General features: G+C 50.3%; 1 pseudogene; it reads left to right on the top strand.

Moving 5' to 3' along the window:
* The first annotated feature begins 3,536 nt into the window (after positions 1–3,536).
* Positions 3,537–3,968, top strand: LOC133056145 (protein phosphatase 1 regulatory subunit 14B-like; annotated as a pseudogene).
* The last annotated feature ends 1,893 nt before the right edge of the window (positions 3,969–5,861 follow it).

Genomic DNA, 5,861 nt, shown 5'->3' on the forward strand with positions numbered 1-5,861 from the left:
GAGATGATTGAAGTGACAGCACTCATGCGATATAAAATGTATTACGTACAAGTATGCATGTTCTGGTGGTGAGAACACAGAAATCATAACTGAAAGGTAAATTGAACCCTGGAGAAGCTGTTCTCAGACTTCACCATTTTCTCCTGTGGCTTCTCTGCTGGCAAAATCCACCGCCCAGTATAAACAAGAACACCAAATTGTGTCCCAGCTGTTTGTAATTGTCTTTTCAAGCGTCTAGATTCAAAATGCATTATGTACAATTATGTCTTCAATTGCCCCGTGAAAATTACTGCAATGCAGAATAATTTCCTAGACAGTTTACAACTTTGATGAGGAATGATCCAGGCAAATATTGAATCTGCAAAAAATGTCAATTACGGGCTTGATAATATTTGTTTTGCCAAAGAGAGGAAGATAGAGACGTTTCCCTTTGCGGGAGAAGTGTGTCATCAAAGTAAATGTGAATTTGAAAAGCAAGCATGAAGCTGCATGTATCGGGGAACTGGAGGGAGGTAGCCAAGCTGTCATGGGGGGCAGGGGATGTGCCCTAACACACCGGGAGGGTGGAACCCTATGTTCACTCCCTGCTCCCTATGTGCTCTCAGACCTCTCTTCCCTTGGGGCCCCAACCTTGACCAGAGGTGTCGTCAATATGCTGACCTACTGGTTGAGGCTGACAAAGCCTCAGAACAGGGCGGTTGTTGTTGCAGATGCTCCTGCTAGCAGCAGGTAGATGGGTTGATGGTAGCAATGGGAGCCACCTCTCACATAGGCAGTGGGTGCCCAAGAGGGATCCCTGCCCTGGCGAGGGTCAGGCTGGCCCTGTCCCTCCTCACCTCTGACCATTGATCCCCAACCTTTGCTCCCCAACCAGCCTAAACTCAACAGTCAGGGTCTGGCTCCATCTGTTCCAGCTTTGATGGAATATTTAGGTCTGCACCCTCCTTCTTCAGATCTCTGAAATCTCACATATTGTTCTCAGAAAAGGCTGGTTCCTGCCCATCAAGTTTTGGCTTTAAATCCTACCATCCCTTTCCTGCCTTACTCTAAAAATCAAGTGTGGAATATTGCTTCTTTCACTCTACTTTCCCATGAGAACAGTGGAGCCAGCCCAGGCACAGAGGCCTCTGAGTCACTGCGGAGAGGAAGACAGAGACAAGGAAGAGTTCCAAAGTCCACTTCGGTCCAAAGGCTGTTGCTCCAGCCTTTATCCGTCCTAGGCAAGGCAGCCCAGAGGTGCTCTCACTGCTGTCAATCACAGGTCATCAGGAACTCAGCTGACTCATCACAGTGAGAGAGACTGCGCAAGGTCGAGAAACATGGGCATTTCCAGAGGATGCTGGAAAGGATTCAGACTAACTTGTGCTAGAACACTTTGCTGTGTTCAACACTCTCAGGGAGCAGGGGTGATTCTGGGATCACTGTTTTAGTAACTCTTACCTAGAAAGTGTGAAGACTGAGCCAGGTTAAAGCTGTCTCTGCCAAGAGCAGCAGCAGCTCCGACTCCATGATGGGGTCTGGTCTTTGCTGGCTCAGACACTGCTCCATTCTGGACTGTGTTCATGCAAGGTCTTGCTTTTATGCTGTGCCTATAAGCCAGAGTGGCCTTGTCCAGGCAGCTGTCATAGCCTACAGAGCCCGCTATGGCCAGACTGGGTATATCAGAATCTCCGGAGCTCTTTCTGTGTCTGATGAGATGACAGGAAGGTGACTCTCTCGGCCAGGAGTGGACTTGGTACTCAGGTCTAGAAAACGCCTGTCTGCCCTGGTAGAAGCTGACTTCCTACTTCTACTGGAGGACAGTGCCTTGTGTAGCTGAAATCCAGCCAGCACTGTCTGCTGGTTTCTTGATACCTTGCCCCCACCCCAATTTTATCTTTGCTCCTTGGTCCACTTCAGAAATCAGGGGTAACGATGGTAGCTTTTTGAAGTTTCTCTAGATTGTTTTACTAATGAAACACTGTATCATATGAAACAACTTTATTTCCAAAGCCCTCTGCATGTTGTAATAGTTTCCTACTGCTTTTACATTCTAAGTTTTCTGTGGCTGCTGTAACAAATTTACCAACAGTAGAAATGTATTCTTCCACAGTTCTAGAGGCCACAAGTCCAAAATGGGTACCACTGGGCTGATGTGAAGGTGTGGGCAGGGCTGTGACCTCTCTGAAGGTTCCAGAAGGATCTTTCCTGCCCCTTTCAGCTTCCGTGACCTCGGGTATCCTTTGGCTTGTGGCTGCATCATTCTGACCTCTGTGTCCGTGTTCACATGGCCTTCTTCCTAAGTGTATCAAACCTCTCTCTGCTTTCCTCTTCTAAGGACACATGTGATGGCACTCAGGGCATATCTGGATAACCCAGGGTCATCTCCCCATCTCAGGTCCTTAATTTAATCACAGCTGCCAAGATTCTTTTTCCAAAACAAGGTAATATTTGCAGGTTCCAGGGATGAGGACCTGATATCTTTGAGGGCCAGTCTTCAGGCTGCTACATGAGGTACTGAATCATTGGCTGTGGTGATTTACAACAATATATATTTATTCTCTCACGGCTCTAGAGGTCAGAAGCCCGTAGTCTTGAGATCAAGGTGTGGGCAGGGCTGGTTCTTCCATCTGGAGACTCCAGAAGAAAATCAGTTCCAGGCCTCTTCCAGCTTCTAGAAGCTGCCATTGTTCCCTGGCTCATGGCCGCACCACTCTAATCTCTGCCTCCAGGGTCACATTGACACCCTGTCTTCCTCTTACCAAGGGATGGCATTTAGAGCCCAATCTCCGCCACCCCCCCCCCCCCCCGCCCCATCTCAAGGTCAATAATCACATCTGCAAAGTTGCTTCAGCCATACAAGGGGACACATTTACAACCTTGTGGGTAGTTTTTCAGCTGACCACACAGACCCCTCCCCTCTTGCAGATGACAACCCTGCTCCAGGAGAAACCACCATCTCCAGTTCTGATGGTTCAGCAGGTAAAGAATCCGCCTGCAATGCAGAAGACATGGGAGATGCAGATTTGATCCCTGAGTGGGGAAGATCCCCTGGAAGAGTGCATGGCAACCCTCTCCAGTATTCTTGACTGGGAAATCCCATGGATGGAGGAGCCTGGTGGGCTACAGTCTATGGGGTCACAGAGTCAGACTGACTGAGCGACTAAGCACAACAGCATAGCCAATTCTGTGTTGTTTTCTTTACTTGTCTGCATCCACCTCGGTATGCATCCCTGAACAGCGGGTTCCTGAGTCTGCCTGCTTTGAGCTTTGTGCAGACTGAACTGCACGTGGGTCTGCTTTGCAACTTGCTTTCTTTGCTCAACATGTTGATAGCTTACAGTGAATGATGTGGGATTTGTGATCTCGGAAGATTTAGCCTCCCTGGACCAGGAACCAGGCTTGATCACTCAAGAGCTTTTGTGTAGCAGAAAAGAGCTGTTGTGTCCTTTTATTAAAAGGACAGAAAGCTTCTGCCCAGGGGCTCCGCATGCTAAGTGGCCCGGAGCTAGTGGGCGGGCGTCAGGGAGGGGCCTGACTTGGCCCTAGTGGCCGCCATGGCGGACAGCGGCCCCATGGGGGGTGCAGCAATGGAGGCCCCGGCCAACGGACCGGGGAATGGCGGCCCAGGGCCCAGAGTGTCTATTTTCAGAGGCCCCTGGGGCTGCAGACGAGGGCTGCGACGAGGGCCCAGTGAGGCGCCAAAGTAAGGTCACGGTCAAGTATGACCGTAAGGAGCTACAGAAGCGCCTCAACCTGGAGGAGTGGATCCTAGAGCAGCTCACTCGCCTCTACGACTGCCAGGAGAGGAGATCCTGGAGCTGGAAATCGATGTGGATGAACTCCTGGACACAGAAGGCGATGATACCCGGGCTGCCAGGATCAAGGAGCAACTGATTGACTGTTACAAACCCACTGAGGCCTTCATCTGTGGCCTGCTGGACAAGATCCGGGGCATGCAGAAGCTGAGCACACCCCAGAAGAAGTAAGGGTCCTTGACCCAGCTGAACGGTGGCTCCCCAGGATAATCGCTGCCCCCGGACTTCATAGCAACAGCAATACCAGGGGTCCCCGCGGCCAGGCCCGGTGCCACGAGCAGGGCTCCCCGTGGCCCTGGCCCAGGGTCCTCTTCCCTGTGTCCTCAGTTTTCCATTTTTGGGGTTTTTTATTATTATTAAACTGATGGGACTTTTTGTGTTTTTATATTGACTGCAGCGTGGGCCCTTTAATAAAGCTAGGATGTGCCTTTGGTGCCAAAAAAAAAAGAGAAAGCTTCTGACAAAGACTTCAGAAGGGGGCCCCCACCCACGTCTTACAAGGCCTTATATGCTTTAACCAGACCCACTCCCACAACACACACCTTAAATTAACAAGATTAGAATTAACAGTAGAAAGGTCTTACCAGACCCACTCCCACAACATACTTCTTAAGATAACAAGATTAGTCAGAAGGTTCTTGTTAAGGAGAAACATGCCCACAAGCAAGACACTTTGTTACATTGACTGATACAAAGCAATATAGGGGGGAAAAAAAAAAAAGGTGGTCCTTTTCTCCTCCTTGAGAGCCCCAGACCCCTTCCTCTTTCTCAAGGGCTCCAGACCCCTTTCTCCTCCTCGGGGACTCCAGACTTCTTATCAATCTGCCTCTCTTCATTTGATGTTCATCCATGTGGACATAAGTGGCTCTAGTGTTCGCTTCTTTCCTCTCTGGTGCTGCGTATCTGTCCATTGAAGGGTAGATGGAGATGGAGTGCAACTCTTTTCCATGGGTAGCTAAATTCCCTGGACTTGCTTAGTACTTTTTATCTTTTAAAAGAAACTCTTTAATAACCCCACAGTAGACAGACAGCTCACTGGATGCCCAGCCCCCAGTGGAGATACACTTGGTCACAGGGACACTGACAGCATTCCAAACGCATTCTGAGAAGTGGGGCCTACGCTGTAAAATGTAGAGGGTGTTTTCCCTCTTACAAATAGAAAGCTGGGTCTTAATACAGAACAGATTAGTGCCTCTTGGGGGGGCTTTGTGTCCTGGGGGGCCCTGTGTCCCTGCAGGAGCTTCTGCTTGTCCTGAAGGGGGCTCTGTGCCTTGGGGCATCTGTGTCAGCTGTGTGTCTGTGGGTAGCTCTGGGTCCTGGGCTGGGGGGCAGTCTGTGTCCCTGTGGCGGGGGTCTCTCAATGGGGAGGTGGAGGGTGGGGTGGGAGAGTCTAGACATTCATTTACGCTTGACTCTTGAACAACACAGGGGTTAGGGACGGCCGCCTTTCACACAGTAAAAACATCTGCGTCTAATTTATAGTCTTCCCTCTTATCCATGATATCTAGGGTTCTGCAGCTGTGGATCTAACCAACCAGGGTCGTGTAGGTAGGTAGGCCTGAGACGTATACTCTTGAAAAAAAAAATCTGCGTGTTAAGTGGCCCCGCATTGTTCAAGGATCATTTGTGCTTCCATTTCTTCACTTCCACCCATTTTGCTCTTTTCGCGAACATTTTACTAGCACACCTGTTAAAAACTCCACAAAGCATTGTTATTTATACTGAGATACTTATCCTTTTATCAATTAAAAATAAGAAAATCTCTTACGTTAATTTGCATGATTTCCGGGGGGACAGGCTTGAGTTAGTGTGAGAGTCTGGGTCCTGCCTGCTCCTGAGGTTTGAGGGGAAAGGCTAGGGTACCCAGTCAGGTGGTTCCCGCCCTCAGCCCCGCGCTCCAGAGATGCGACCCCGCCTCTCAGGTCAGGCCCCGCCCCCAAGCCGAGTCGACTCTCCCTCTTCGGACGCGGCCCCGCCCCCCCCGTAGACGTGACGCTCTCGGCGTTCCCTCCCCGCCCGGCAGGCCGCGGGTGGATTGCTCGGCGCTCCGCGGTTCCCTGGCTG

This window comes from Dama dama, chromosome 5 (genome assembly GCF_033118175.1).
Source record: "Dama dama isolate Ldn47 chromosome 5, ASM3311817v1, whole genome shotgun sequence".
Lineage (NCBI taxonomy): Eukaryota > Metazoa > Chordata > Mammalia > Artiodactyla > Cervidae > Dama > Dama dama.